Here is a 16358-nt window from a genome sequence, read left to right as displayed (position 1 = left end):
CATGGAAAAGTCCAGTATCTTTAAATAATGGTACCTGCAAGAACAAGGATATTTAGGATGAATAACTACCGGAGGGCCAGGTCCATCATTTGCGTATGCTGCTTTTCACTCCTGGTCCTACAGAGACAATTTAGTTTACCTGTCTCAAATTCTGGAGAAAAAAAATAAAAAAGTGCAAATAGGTTTTTGTTGATGTGATTTATGGAGCTACTTTAGAAAAAAACACATAATGTCAGCAAAGGGAACTATTTTTATCACAGTATATTGTTTAACAACCCTTCACGGTCATCAAATTTAGTGCACCTATAAAATGTGAGGCAGCTGCAGAGGATGAACCAGCAGTTTAAAAATACTAAAGAGCCAAAAATTGTCCAATTCCCCATGTCCCTGCTCCACTGATACTGTTAGTTCTGCACAGAAGTGATGTGTATACACAGTATTTACAAAAAGTTGCCAGAGTTTTAAAACTGGACAATTTTATTAATCAATCTAAGCAATTATTAAAATTAGGAGAGTGAGTGACTGTCTGGAGTTACAAGCTGAGTTAATGTCCTCAGAAGTACTTTCTTCTGAATAAATCAGTGAAGTTCTTATAAGCATGAGGTAGGATTCACGCCATTGAAGTATGTTGGTGTCAAGACATCTGCAGATCAGATCTAGAGGGCCAAATTCACACTTAATGTGAGCTGCTCGATTTCATTAACTTCTGAGGAGCTGTGCTAATTTCCATCACAGTAATACAGAAACCTGATGTCTAACTGGAAACTGTTAATGGCCCACACCCCCATAAACCAATCCTTTATAAAAAATATATTGTGGGGGTTTTGATCTTGGTTTTGCTTTGATCTGCATCCTGATGGCATGTGTAACAATTAATCATTGCGCTCACTCTCCCATTTACTGGGGAAAAAAAGGCATTGCTCAAAAACCCCTTGGTTTTCTTTTCTTTTTTTTTTCTTTCCCTATTTCATTAGCTTTCATCTAGCCTCCAAATATTTGGCTCCGTGTTAACTATTCTCTCAGCTTCCATTTCTGCTGCTGTCAAGCCCACATCCATTCTTTCCCCCACTGAAATCGCCATCACTCGTTCTGCCCTTCAACCCCCCTACCTGCTCCTCTTCCCATCACTCTTTCAAGATTTCACCTCTTCTCTTGGAGTCAAAGACACCTTTCAAAGATTCAGGTAGAAAAAAATACTGCTGTGAAAAGCTAACTAAAATCCTAAGGAAAAGAAAAATCACAACAACAAGGAATTGGAGCAATGAAGGAGAACCCTTCCACACCTGGAAGGTCTGGAAGCCAGCACTGAGTACGGCATCGGGACAATGACTGTATTAATGCTTAGCTCAGTAGTATTTAGCTTAGAAATCTGCTGTATGTAGTAGCCAATAAATATTTGCTCTGTACTCTTAAACTGTGTGTATACTGCTTGGACAGGTTCCCTGAACACGGCAAAAGATGCCCAAAGAAAAGTGGTGCAGAGGGGAAGGAATACATAGGCAGCGAACCAGGATTTTTCTCATCTTGGCAGGGCTAAATTTTCCTAATGATTTTACTAGTGATAAAGCTGGTGACACATGATCTGATGTCATTGGAAGGATAATCCAATCTCAGCCAAAATCCCACCGTTCCGGAGAAAAATCACAGTCATCGTCAATATTTTGCAGCAGCTTGATAAGTACTTACTGTATTTATGCAGACTAACGATTCAATTTTATTTTATGAATGTTATTTTATCTTCCGTTTTGTGCTGAAACCTTCAAAAGAGTAACAAACAACCCTGCATCTACCACAGCACTAGACGTGGAGAACAGTAAGAGTCCGTAAGGCGGCTGATTTTTCATTCAAATGGAAACAGCATGGCACAAATAGCTGGCCACTACCCCAAAGAAACGGTCCTGCCAGGTTGCTTTATAATCCTTCACTTAGAGATGGATCAGCTGGTCTGCTTTCCCTGCTTATCTGGGAGTCGTTTTCAACTAACGTTCCCTTATTGCAAGGACCCAGGACCAATTTTTAATAGTCTATTGTACTTGTAGCTTTTGGTCTTTCCCTAATGAACTGAAATTTCCTAGAGGGTGTTCAAAAGCTTTTCTTTGAGTAGGTGGCCTACGAATTCTCCTCCTGTTGACAATTTTGAACTCAGCTAAGAGAAAGTGGTTGTGGTTGTGGGGTTTTTTGGGGGTTGGTTGTTGTTTTTTTCTTTTTTTTAAAAAAGGATAAATTAAAATCAGGAAAAAAAAAATCAGCAGGAGAAGTAAAAAAGGAATACCTTGGTTCCTAAATGACCTTCCATAGCCTGGTTTTGCTGATTTTCATACAGAAATCTAATGCTAGTTAGTCATACACTCCTTTTTCTTTTTTTAAAAAGCATATCAAAGTGACAAAATCTATTTAAATCTGACAAAAATACACCAGACATAAAGCACTATTGTACAATCGCATACAGTTAACTCTTCTCCTCACATCTTCTCTTTGGCAGTCAGTGAGATTTCTACATACTGGTACTTATTACTGCTGCCTTTCAGAGGCCTCGGATCTCTCTTTTCACATTTTGCAAAGTGAAACTTGTTTTCGGCTCTAATGGTCCCTCTAAAATCAAAAAGTCATTGTTGATAATCAAAAGCATGAAGTTTTTTGAGTCTGTGGATGTTTGACTTCAAAATACCTACATGAAAATGAGTGCAAAAGAAACAGCTTGGAATTTCCCTGAATTTCTCAGGCAATTCATCCAGACAACCTTGGCCAGTTACAGTATAGACAGAGACAGTGTCAATCAGAAATATTATCAATTAATAAGTGCCAAATTTACACATACATAAGCTTTGGTCTTATCATCCCTGAGTTATGAAGTCATCCAGCTCTTTCGAAAACGTTGCATTTCTGCTTGCCTTTCATGCCACAAGCTTTGCTGTTACGTTTTCCATATAAATCAAAACATTTCAGTTAATAGTACATATCAACGAGTGGACATAGCACATGAAAAAAAGTAAAAAATCCTAGCATGAAGGACTGGAATACAGGATGTTAAAGATGAAACCTGGTCTGTTTAGGAAAGGGTTGATGTAAGCTGGTAGCTGGTGTTAGAAAGGGATGGGTTTCTGTAAACCACGGAGCCCTTTCCTGCTCCCTACTTTCTAATCCTGGGGTCTTATAATGGGTTCAAGAGGAATATTTTCTACAAGCATATAATAATACGTTTACCAGTATCATAGATGTGGATGCTCGACAGCAAATGCTTTACGTGAGACTGCAGAGCAGTCACTGCTACAGTCCTGTTTCCCTCTGCTCATCACTTCTGCAAATCTTCACACTCCTCGTATTTGTTTTTCTCAAAAGGTATTTACACTTCTCTGAATGGAATAAATAGTTCCAATAAGAACACGAGAAATAGCGACAAAATAAAAGGGAAACAAAACCAGAAAATAAGCGTAAGGCAGCTCGGCGTTTACAGCTGAAATCAGCCTGCATGTGAGACCCAGGAGGGGACACCATGTGAAAGTCCTCTGAGTGTAACGACCATAGCTTTGAGGATAAATTGAAATCACGACTGTGAGGAAAAAGAGGTGGCTCCTTCACATTTTTGCAGTGCTATGAAATATTCTGTCGATCCAAAGCTTTCCTGAGCTAATTTCCGAGTTAGAGCTGCAAAGCCATGTGCAGGGAATACCCATCAGAACATCAAATAAATGAATTACTTTCACTCATTCATTAAAACGGGAAAGACAGCTATGGCATAAACCCATTATTCTTCAGCTTACTCACCAGCCTCACTATTTACTTTTCCTAGACCTGTCCATGATACTCCATCTCTCAAGCGAACGGGTGACAATAGAGCTCGCCTGGGAAGATAAACCGATCGAGAGACACACGTCTTTTCCATGCTAATCTTCTCCCTCAAAAAGACACACAAACAACAGCGCCGAGAACTCCTACATAAATCGCACAGCTCAATAAGTTAGCCACCTGCATATTTTTCTAATGTTCTCTTAAAAGATGCTGTAACCTTCCATAACAGAAAAAGGAAGTTCTTTGTCTCTGTAAATGATTTGCAAACAGAAAATGAACACCGTAGATAGCCTGAAGTCAATGTTTGGGATTTTTTTTCTTTTAATAGAGAATCCTGATTCATCAGGATTTGACAATTTTGTCAAGACTTTTCTTCGCTCTCCTGAATGCACTTTCTGGAATTAGGAAGACAGACATAAAATCATTCAGAGAGATAAAGGGCAGAATAAATAATTCCTCTCTATGTAGACCAATGAATCTTTAATTGTGTATACAAACTGAAGGCTGCAATGGGAGACATTAATTCCACACTCTTATGGTCCTGGTAATTGTTTGATTGCCAGGTTCAAATTCCTCCATCAATTTTGGTACAGCAAAGTCTGTGTTTCCCACATCCCTCAGTTATTCTGTGTTAAGAGTAGTACTGGTCCACGTGTCAAAATACCTTTTGCATTCCATTAGAAAGCTTCGCAGGACAAGAAATAGCTTTTGACCCTCATTTTTAGCAATTTGTTCTGGTATATAGACACAAACACACACACAGATCTCTATATACACATAGATAAAACCACAAAGGCACCATGTGAATGAAAGACATAACTGAAAACCACAAAAAGCAATGTATGAAATTATGATTTGATTAAAAAAGATTATTTTCATTATTAGTAATAACACTCTATTAATATTAATTTAAGCCTAAATAACTGCAGTGCTTAATTATTAGATTAATCAAGCAGCAAGCTCTTCTTGGATCCTTTCAAGAAACTATTCCAAGCCATCAAGACTGAGATCTCTCGTGGCTGAGATGTTGTGACAGTAAATCATGAAGAGGGCTGGGTTTTTCTTCTCCTATATTCTTTCCTCAAGTCTGAAAATATGCATTTTGGGAAGATGAGGAGAAGAGTACAGTGAGAGGAAATTCCGGGAAAAGCAGACTAGAGAACTGTGCAAGAACAATACTGTACAGTAATGAATAAAACTTCCTTTTTTTCTTCTTTTTTTTTTTTTTTTAAGTAAGGGGTATGCATTTTACAATCTAGGCATTTTACCATTAAAATCAAACATTAAAAGAAAAAGCTTTCATATGGTACCTGAACTAAGATTATGTGTAACCATAATAGAATCTGATTTAATTGATTTAAAAGACTCTTAACGGTCCTCCAACCTACACATCTCTTCCATTTAACTCTACTTGGTGCCAGGTACCAATGGGATTCTGGTTTTGCACCTGTTAGGAATAATTGATTTCGGGTGAGCAAAAAGCTAATTCTGAGCATAGCAGTGATAACCAGATGTGGACGCAATCCTCAGAGAAATATTCATCCTCTGTATGAATAAACAGTGATTTAGGGAAAATTAAACCTGGATGCCGATTCTGAAGGCTGCAGAGAATGATGCCCAGACATGGAAGCGATACATCGGTGATATCAAAGTCATTCTGACAAGGAATTGCAAAAATCTAGGGATTGTACTGCAGATTACAGAGGGAAGTCCTCTGTCCAGACTCAGAAGGCTTTCCAAATTGTTTAACTAAGTCCTAATAAAGTGAAGACACTAGTAGCCACGTTTAGGCTAAGCAGCACAATAAACAATTAGCGGAATAGAAAATTCAATATTAAGTGTATGGTCTGCCAACCACGCTCCCAATAGTGTACTGGTGCATACCACAGAGACCATCCCTAAACGTGCTGGTAAAGACTGGGTGGTGGTGAACCAGATGCACGGTTACTTACTCTCACCCTCCCTCCGCCCACGCTCACGTTTTCTTTTCCGTTCTCACTGCCCGTGAATCTTTAGTGGCTCTTTTCTCACCCCTTAATTCCATATAAATATTTTTGAGATGCTGCTTCAAATGTGCAAAAAAGGAATAATTGAAAATCAAGCAACCTAACCAATCTAAACACTAATTATAGCCATTTTATTTGCAAGGAAAATTTGATTTTTTTACCCACATTGACTTCCCTAGTATAACTGCTAAATGCTTCATGGCAGAGGCTCTCACACCCTGACTCTGCCTATTGCTCGCTGCAAAATGATACTTCATCTCAAACTGTCTCCTGGTGTTTTTGTTTTATTACCAAATAAGTAATAATAATGGCTGAAAATAAATTAACCTATTAGCATTGATTGAATGAAGAAGGGTATAATTGAATTAAAAAGAGAGTTAATACCTCCTAGTCAGTCAGAAGAATCAAAAAGAGAATTAATTAGTAACATTTCTGCCAAGATTCACGGGTTTTATGAAAGAAGTTTGATATACCTTTTCGCTTCGGAAGCCTCATAACAAAGTTATATTCTACAATGTCTTTTTAGGAATGATTAGCTATCCAAAGTGAATGTGATTTTTTTTTTTTTAATTTATTACTTAGAGGAAACTATTTATATATTAAATAATCAGAGATTACTAATCTAAGAAACTGGTTGACCACTTATTTCAAATAAACTCAGTTTTAAAGGCTAAGTTGAACTTTCTACTGTAAAGTTACAGACTGTTAGGAAGTCTATGAAAAAAATGTAAATTTTTGGTATCCTATAGAATTTCTATCATCATTAAAAAGTCATGACATTCAGTTCATAAGCTACAAAGCCCATTCTAAAAGTTAAAAGGAAAAGAGAATTTCAAACAATTGACATGGCCTTTACAGCAACTCCAGCAGAATTTGATACCCTAAATTTTTGGAACTCTCAAAGTTTGGATGATAATATAGCATGCTTATCAGAATCACATATATTAAGCCAACATACTTTAAAAACCTCATTAAAATCTACAACGTATGTGCAGAAAACCCCAACCTTTTGGTATCCGTGACCTTCAGTAACTCAATCAATGAAATATCATAAACGCACACAAAATTTTCCCACCTGTTATCAGTAAGAAACAATGGCAAACAGCAGGTACGGTAATTTATAGCCTTCAGCCTGGCTGAGGATAGATTGCAAAGTGTCATCCTGTCAAGATCATTTCCCACTGAAGTATTGGTGCATCAAGGCTTGAAATCAAATACCGGCCCCGTGGTCAACACACCATTTTTCTTTCTAGCATATCATTTGGTCAGAGTGTAGAAATGTGATCTTGAAAATTGGAAAACCCTCAGTCGTAGATTATTCCACACCTTTGCCAAGTGGATGGGTACCAGAGCAGCTGGAAAGCTTCCCTCTTTAATCCAGTTTAATGCGACAATGAAAGCATGTTGACATCCCTGAGCCACACATAGGAGCTTAGCCTCAACTGGATGACTTCACAACTATGTTTCCTCAAGATGCAATAGTAACAAAATGTAATAAAAATGTTAATGAGGTAAATTAAGTGCAAGAAGTTAAATGATGCTGATAATATCATAACTCTGTGTCAGCTATCTTGTGTATAACATTCACACTAAGTTAAAGGAAGGAGGCGGTGTAAGCTATTCTTTGCATCGAGCGTGACAGTTTTTGAAACATAAACAATTTTCTTGGATAATGAATTCACAACAGAAAGTCAGGGAGAAAATATTTTTCTGTGGTGTAGAAAATCTTTGGTTCAGATTTTCAGTTTCCATTTGTTTTAGGCCTAGTAAAGGAAGGAAGGAAGGAAGGAAGGAAGGAAGGAAGGAAGGAAGGGAGGGAAAGAAAGAGAAAGAAAGAAAAGAAAGAAAAGAAAGAAAGAGAGAAAGAGAGAGAAAGAGAGAGAAAGAGAGAAAGAGAGAAAGAGAGAGAGAGAGAGAAAGAAAGAAAGAAAGAAAGAAAGAAAGAAAGAAAGAAAGAAAGAAAGAAAGAAAGAAAAGAAAGAAAGAAAGAAACTTGTAATATACCCAAATACATGCCAAATGGAAACTGGTGATAGTAATCTGGGTTCTTTCTTACTCTGCTTCTCCTGTATTTTCACAGGAGCTGGAGTGTGCTCGAATTGCCACGTACCTAAATTTCAGGATACAGCGAAACTCCTCTCATTGACATAAGTCTCCGTTCGGTAAAATCCTAGAGGAGCAAAATGACAGGCAGAAACTCCGCATCCCGCTGCTGACTCCTCTGCGCCTTTGCCCAAGCTCACACAGGCCCAAAGGAATATATGAATACCAAAAAGCTTCAAATACTGATTGTAAAGTTTAAGGTAAGCTGCCTCTGATTTCTAGAAATGCGGAGCACCTCAATGGTCCCAAATGACTTGACTGAAGTCTGAAATTGGAAACTCAAAAAAGGAAAAAAAAAAGAAAAAAAAGAAAAAAAAAAAGAAAAAAAAAGAAAGGCACTGAAAACATTTGCTCCAACTGAAAATGCTGGCCATGAACTCTGGGTTGCTTCAATATACTCTGGGCATTTTTGCCATTTCACAGCAAGCAAGTATCAGCTTCACTGGACAGAAGCAAAATTTACATTTTATAGCAATAAACTGCAAATTCCCTCTTTCCAACTTTACTCTAAAATATGTATTATCTATAATTTAAGCACTATACACCTTGCACTGGGTAATTTCTTGATTGTACAACTAGACTGGTTCATTTCCAACAGAAATACTGGCATACGTGCTGTAAGTATATAATGCAGTATATACCAAAACGCTGTATCTACAGCTAAATTGCAATCATATGCATCCCAGTGCATAGATACATATATATGTATATATATTATTTTTTTCTTGTCTTTTTTTCATATCCTAATCACTTGCTACCCATGTTCCTTCCTCTTAGCTCTATGCATGTCACTGCACCCTATTTTATCCGTTTGCGCTGTTAATATTCATTCCACGCATGCATTTCCTGACCTGCAGGGGCACAGGGTTATCGGTACGGAGTTCAGCACAAAGACATGGTATTGACTGCCATCATATTTTAATTTATTTGCTTTCAAGTGCACTCAAGTGGTTCTCAAGTAAGAATTAATTCTGGTTTATTTTTCCATGGTTGGATGAGACTTGACTTCACATTGATGATTTTTCTCCACCAGACAGCAGCCGTGAAGGTCTTTGAATTGCTTATGTCTAGTTTTATTTGACTTTCTCGCACCAAGTTTTTCCATACCTGCCTAAGGGCTCTAACACTGGCCCCTCTTTTACTACCATACTACTATACTTGCATAGTTCTCTACTGTACTTAGAGTCTCCGGTTTCATCTACTCTGCTGTCCTAGATCTATAGTTGCTGCATATGGTTTCTGGCTCACCGCAGCCTCAGCTGCTGTCTTTCCCAATGTATGTGACTTTTTGAGGGCTGAACCATCGATTCACCGTCCCTCTCAGTTTCTTGTCTCCTTTGCTGTATTAGGTGCCAACACAACCTCATTATCTCTTAGTAGATTCTGTCTCCTTTTTATTACTTCGATTTTCTATATTTCTGTTATTCCGGTATTGCTCTTTCTCTGTTGCTTTGGAATGCCCATCCTTGATATCCAAAACTTGCCCAGATAAGATCTTGAGCAACCTGATCTAAGATGATGAGAGGCTTGGACCAGAGACCTTCACAGGTTCCTTCCAACCTAATTGTTCTGTGATTATCTCACTATGCAGTGGACAACTAAATGCGAAACAGAATCTGGGTTGTCCGGTCTGTCTCAATGTATTATCCCTGAAATCTGTACAGCACTACCCAACTTTGCTCTATATTTTCTTGACTTGCTTTCTTTTGTATTGAAGTCTTGCTTACTTTTTTTCCTTTGCCACCAACGCCTTTTGTTACTTTGTGGATATTGAGATGAAGTCAGCCTGTACTCAAATTCCATCTATAGCTCTCTGTCCTTGCTATTTGGAGGAATTTCATTTGCTCAGATTTGCTTTTCTCAGCAAATGATTCACAATTCCCATGAATGCTCCTGCTTCTAATTAGAGATTCGTTAACATTTTCAAGGCTATTCCCAGATATCACAGTTCTAACACTGCAGTGTCTACTCTTTTGCTTTTTATTCCATGCAAGAGAAAATGTAGAGAGCTTATGAACAATGATCCCAACCCATTGAAGGCAGGAATCATCAAAACACATATAATTCCTTACCTTATAATTTGTCATTGTATTTTCTCCCCTAAAATAGGGTAGAAAATTCTTACTTGTGAACTTGTCATTTTTGTGACACAAAACGCACGCACTCAGTGCTTTGATGTTGGTGGCATGACCAGTGACCCTGGTAGCAAAACTGATGGAATTTGTTTGCTTGTCGCTCACACTTTCTTCCACATTTTGGGATTCACCGTGATTACTTGGTTTGGCCTGTTTCAGGTAAAAGCATTTAAGAGACTCCACGCCAGTGCAATCAAACTCTCGCTTCATAAGGGGGCACTGGCACACATTCTGTGACTGAAGGTTGCCTTCAAGACTGGCTTTCCTTTATCTCCTCCAAACATTTATTTCCTGCACCTGACCATTTCTCCAGCTTTGAGACAGACCATTGTAAATACAAAATTTAAAAGATGTAAAAAGTTTGCAGAGGGACCCTTGGAGAGCAGAGATTCACAAGTACATTTAGGTTTAGAATATTTGGATTAAGAAAAAACATCTCTTTTGCGGAAGAGCCTTATTTTTTTTTAATTTGGCTCTCTACATTGATCGAAGTTCTAATACAGTTCCATAAATAATTTCATTGAGAAGCACAACTGGAAGGCAGCTTTATGTGGCATGAGAGTGAAAATGAGCAACTGAGGATAACTGAAATTCTTGAATCACAATTTATTTACCAGAGGAAGAGTAATGTGAAGCTCTCCCCTAAAGGAAATTCTTATGTAAACCAGCGTGGATTACCAGCGTGGCCCCAGCTGCTCTTTTATTAAAACATGTATCTGCAGTTGCAGATATTAGAATCATCCAGAACCTGAAATTGATGTCATTAGCACGATGCTATAAAGGACATAATCTCAGAACTGTACGGTCTGATCAAAACCCTTCCTACATCTGAGAAGGGTCTTACTGATTTTTAGGGACTTGATCTATTTCTTATTGTAATAGTAGGTTTTTTGCTGGAGGAAGATACGTTACATTGTTCTGCAATTTATAAGTTAAAAAACATGTCTTGAATACTTCAATTTTAAAAAAAAAATACAATTACAACTTTCTGCTGATTTATCCCACCTCAGTTTCATGTAGACCATTCAGCAGTAAATCTGATTGATTAACTGCATCGGATTCCCCCCCCGCCCCCGACATTTTCCTAATACCCCAAAATGACCAAGAAGGCAAACTCTGTAGTGGAGTTGGCTACTTTCACTATCTGACTATCAAGTTGTAGCTTTATACTTAGGGTTCATGTTGCAAGTAGCAAGTGAAATAACATTTCTTTTCAACAATATTTAACAGCAGCAATGGAAAAATCACAACTGAACACCTTAGTTTTCCTTGCATCAACAAGAAAATAAAACAAAAATATCAGAGCACTAAAAGTGGAGCTCAGCCACATGGTAAGGTAGTTTGAGAAGAATATTTCTGGGATGATCAAGTAAATTTAAATTTTCCCTATTTAAAATAAACAATGAAAACAATGATTACATAACATTCCTGAGGATAATTCAGCTTTAAGTAAGACTCTAAAGACAAAAATATAATTTTATCTATTAAAAAAAAAAATCATTTTTATTTACAATTATGATGAAAGATAGAGAAAGTAGAAATGTAGGAAAATATAAACTAAAGAAAAAAATAAATCTATTTGGGGCTTAAAAATAAGATCCAACATCTGTTTTCATATTGGTTCTCTGCATTACTATTACACATCTCCAATGTAGGTTTCCTCTGCTTTGCTTTTTTTTTTAATTGCCTTTTTTCAACTCTGTTCTTTGCTTCTTCGCATATTCCATTTTTCACTTCTTTGCCTCTCATTCCATTCTCTCTCTCTTTTCTTTTCCCTGGCAGACAACCATGTGGTTTTGCCCTCATGGCCCAACCCATCCCGCACTGCCGCTACCCTGCTCCATCTAGTGGGATTACTGCAGGATGGGCTCCAAAGACTGTACCGCACGGGAAAAGAGACGAAGAGCACAGAAACCAGCCTGGCCACCGATAACAGCCAGCTTCCAAAGACTGCAGCTTATTACGTGGCTAGATTTAACTCTAGAGTCCACAGTTTATTCTACAAAATGTGGAGCACATGCCAAAATCACTTCTCGTATTACCTGAATTTCGTAGCAAGCTTTATACTTCTGAAGACCTATGGATTATACAGAACATTGCAACTGGGGTTTTGTCTCACTTGTATCAAACAAAAGTAAATGCAGATCTGCAGCTTAATATTAATGCCCGAAGAGCCGGCCCTGCCTAAAGATTTATGACTGAAAAGGTATTCCTACAGACTCTGAACGCCAATTTGGTCAATAAAGTATTTAAGCCCTCAGTGCTATGTGGTCTGTTGTAAGATTAATTTTTGAAAGTCTTTGGCAGTGTAAAAAGGTCTTTAATTTATTTTCACTCTAAGCATCGTGGCCAGCACCAGTGCAGGAAACTTGCTTTCCAGTTATTCTTTTAATATCAAGGCTTTTGTGATCTGGTGGACAAGGCAGAACTCACGCTTATACCTTTCGCTTCAATTGTATATTCACTGTGCATTGAGCCCTGAAGAGCTGACTCGAGGAAAGTCTGTCCTTATCACACACTAAATAAATACAGATCTCACCGTCAGGCTCAGATTTACTCGTGGTGGTGACAGCTGAGTCAGCACGTCGGGTGAATTTGGAATTTAAGTTGTTTGGGTTTTAGGGCCAGCAGAGTGAACTCACCTGCCTCTGGGCCCAGCCGGGAGAGGGTCTGCAAATTACTTTTTTATTATACTTATTTATTCTGAGCATGCATTTTACATCAACCCTTTCAAGAAACTTGAGCAGAAGATACAGATGTGCAAACACCACCGCCTTCCAACTGCCACACTTACTGTTTGCAAAGCGATCCAATATTCTTGTTAAAATTCATTATATCAAAGCAGCAGCACATCTATAATCACCCCATAATCAGAAGATAAAGCATGGCAACTGGGACTGCTCTCTTGAGCTGCCTACTGATTTAAGTGGTTTTAAGCAGTTTTGGAAACTCATGCTTGTACTGAATGCAGTATCTAGAAGGATACATGGTGAGACCATAGCAAAGCAGAGACTACCGTAGTCATCATTGGGGCCTACAGGAAAGATGGTGAGGGACTGTTTATCAGGGAGTGTAGTGACAGGACAAGGGGCAATGGGTTTAAGCTGAAGGAGGGTCGATTTAGATTGGATTTTAGGAAGAAATCCTTCCCTGTGAGGGTGCTGAGGCCCTGGCCCAGGTTGCCCAGAGAAGCTGTGGCTGCCCCTGGCTCCCTGGCAGTGTTCAAGGCCAGGTTGGATGGGGCTTTGGGCAACCTGGGCTAGTGGAGGGTGTCCCTGCCCATGGCAGGGGGGTGGAACTACATGGGCTGTGAGGTCCCTTCCAACCCAAACCATTCTATGATTCTATGATCGTTTTGCTGTGCTGCATGTGTATGTGTTTATTTAATAATTCCAGGAGTTATTCTGACTTCAGCACCCTGCAGTCCCTGACCCAATATGCCACTCCATTGGATATAAAAGCCACGTGCTCAGGCACAGAGTGGCCTGCAGATCCTGTTAGTAGTAAGCAGGACTGCTTTGCAAGTCCCATCTGCTGGGAGGTCAAGACTTCATTATCAGAACCAGTGAATGAGAGATTAAAATGGACTCTGGCCAATTTAGCGCATCTGCCATGGAGGAACATCAACCACCGGTGCTTTCAGGGGAGATAGATAGGTTATTAAATGAAGTTTCTCCGGAGATATAGAAGATATGAAAGACACAGTAATGCATCAGCTGCCTCTCGCTGGGACAAACCTTCCTGATCCACCATCCCCACAAACATCCTTGGATGTACTGTAACTCTGCACGTTCACTGAGGTGGCTGTGCTCACAGGTCTATCCTGTTAAGAAGTAGTGACATAACTAAATCTTTCCGGCACGTACCTGCTCACTTGATGATCAGACACAAAACAGTTTTTGGCAAACTCTTCAGTGCGGCCCATGAACAAATGAATACAACAGACATGAGTTAGACTCATACTAAAGACAAAAAATTAGAGTAACATCCCATAAGAGTATAATTTCCAATACGAACCCAAATCATCTTGTAAATGGAAACCAACATCTATCCACTAAGCTGTAGACCAAGTACATGCACCCTAGTGAGCATATGATGCTGCAAATGGTGGTTCTAGTAATTATTTTCATTTTCTTCAATAAGCTTAAGAACTGAACTGTGTTTCTATTAGGGAATCAAATTTGACTATAAGACACTTGTTTCCTTAACCCCGATCCATCTGCAGAAAGAAGGAAAGCATATTCCATATTTTTCTTTACCGGTGTTTTGATGCACCAATAAAACAACACTTAAAGTTCCCAATCAATGTATGACTCAAAAGAACCCCTAAGAAAACATCTCCTCGGACTAATACTGAAGAAAAATTGAGCTGTTTGATGAAATAAACCCCAGTATAATTAATACACTATTATTTTGAGTAATGACACTACGCCTTGAGAAAGACTGTGATAACAGCCAAATACAACAGATATTCTGGGGTTTTCTGTCAGAAAAAGATGCTTTTCTTTTTTTCCATAGTATAGTTTGGAATAATAATTCTCGTGTAAAGATAAACCAATTTTTTTTAGCATTAAAAGTACCAAAAATTACTGTATTTATAATTCTAAGTCCTGTGACCTCAAGAAGTATAAAATAAATATTGAGTGGAAAAGCGTAGAGGCTGAAAAAGGCTTTGCACTCCCTCTTGTTACAGTCCCACCGTGACTATCCTTTTTTAACAGGAAGAGCAACTCAGTAATGATACAAAATTCTCATATCTGTAACTAGAACAAGAGGAATGGTAGAGTTTAACACATCCAGGAATATTTTTTTCCTTTCAACTCCAGTCATGAACAGGTTTGTAGGCTTAGGTACATTCCTGCAGTTAAGGTTAAACTCCACTAGGTGTCATCTACCACTGTATTTCTACAGGGAATATCTAAATGCTGGCTCCTAAGATGTCTTGCATTAATATTTCTATCTATTAGTCATTCCTTGTGTTAAGTTCTGGGGATGTTTCTATAAATTCCTGTTCTATATATTACTTATGCACATATCTTATTATTACAACCACTGCTGCTACTCTTAATGAAGCTTATTTTGTTAGAAAATGTACCTTCCTGAAGGTATGGAAAGCCGTCACGTTCTCAGAAAAAAACATATACAAGCTAACTCCAAAAGAAAACAAAACCTGTTCCCTGCCTTTTTATACGACATTCCTTATGCCTGAGGAGTGCTATTTCTGGATGAACTCACCATTTCTGAGATACAGTTAGAAATTATTTCAGTCTTGTAATAATACTACCCTGGATGGTGCTGAGAGCTTATAATTCAATGTATACTTCTGCATATTCTGACAGCACAATTAAAACTGCATTGCTGAGAGGCTGATACTCATCAGTTAAGTAGCTGGAGCAGGCTAGCTAGTGCAAAAAACCACGTTAGTCCGGACAAACGAAACTATCTACCTTTAGTGTTCTGACTTTCTACATGAGACAATCTTTGCAACACCCCCTGTATAATTTGAATCTACATCTGGTCATAATTTATGCAAATAAAATGTTCAGCCGAGACTTGAAGCCGGCAAATAGCAAGATAAATATGGTTTTCCGATGCATGATGGAGTTCATGCATAAGCCAGTATAGAAAGGTATCATTACTGCTATTTGAGGCGTTGATACTGAAAGACGATAAAAAACTCCATCACTCCTGTTCAAGACCTATAAACCCCAAATATAAGTACTGAAAGAAAATTGCTGTCAGAGCACGCCGAAGCACGGGGCTGTCTAGGCAAGGAACAGGGCCCCGAGGAACTTGCTCTGTTTAGAAGAGCAAATAAAACCAGAAGGATGTAATATTATGAACAGCCAAGACCTCCAAAAGAAGCAAAGGCTGATTCGAGCTAGAGGGAAATTCTGCCCCAAGAACAACTAGATATGATAATCAATTAACTTAAGTTAATTCAGAAAGGATAAATAACCATTAAAACATTAAGGTTTCTGAAATGACTTCTCAGCTGGGAGTAGTGGCTGGCCAACTATTGGTAAGGTGGACATTTCTCAGTTTATCAAAGTTATATGATACAATTCCTGTTGGAAGAGGTTAGGGAAAAAAATAAAAGTCAATGAATCAATTTTCTGAAGTAATTGAGTTAATATCAACTTTTTTATTTGCATTGTTGACATAAGACATGGAAATAAATGCATACCATAAAATTAATTTGATTTTCCTTTTATGATGTTCACACATTTTACTATCTTAAAACTTTTCATCTATTTTCTCCCTCAATGAAACAACACACCATAATGTAGTAATCATTTATCTGTGATAAGGAACAAGATGGTAC

The 16358-nt window shown here is 38.2% G+C and overlaps 1 protein-coding gene across 3 annotated transcripts in view; it reads right to left on the bottom strand.

The window, feature by feature from the left end:
- Positions 1–16358, bottom strand: part of CTNNA2 (catenin alpha 2) — a 539666-nt gene that overhangs the window by 189321 nt on the left and 333987 nt on the right. Inside the window, exon 1 of one of the 3 annotated variants that reach the window (XM_054824263.1) lies at positions 3766–3784. The exons of the other annotated variants lie outside the window; for them this stretch is intronic. The gene's annotated coding sequence lies outside the window, so the exon portion shown is untranslated. Of the gene's footprint in view, positions 1–3765; positions 3785–16358 lie in introns of those variants that run through there. 3 annotated transcript variants of the gene reach the window in all.

This window comes from Grus americana, chromosome 4 (assembly GCF_028858705.1).
Source record: "Grus americana isolate bGruAme1 chromosome 4, bGruAme1.mat, whole genome shotgun sequence".
Lineage (NCBI taxonomy): Eukaryota > Metazoa > Chordata > Aves > Gruiformes > Gruidae > Grus > Grus americana.
The sequence above is the reverse complement of the archived record's forward strand: the minus strand, read 5'-3'. Positions and strand labels throughout refer to the sequence as shown.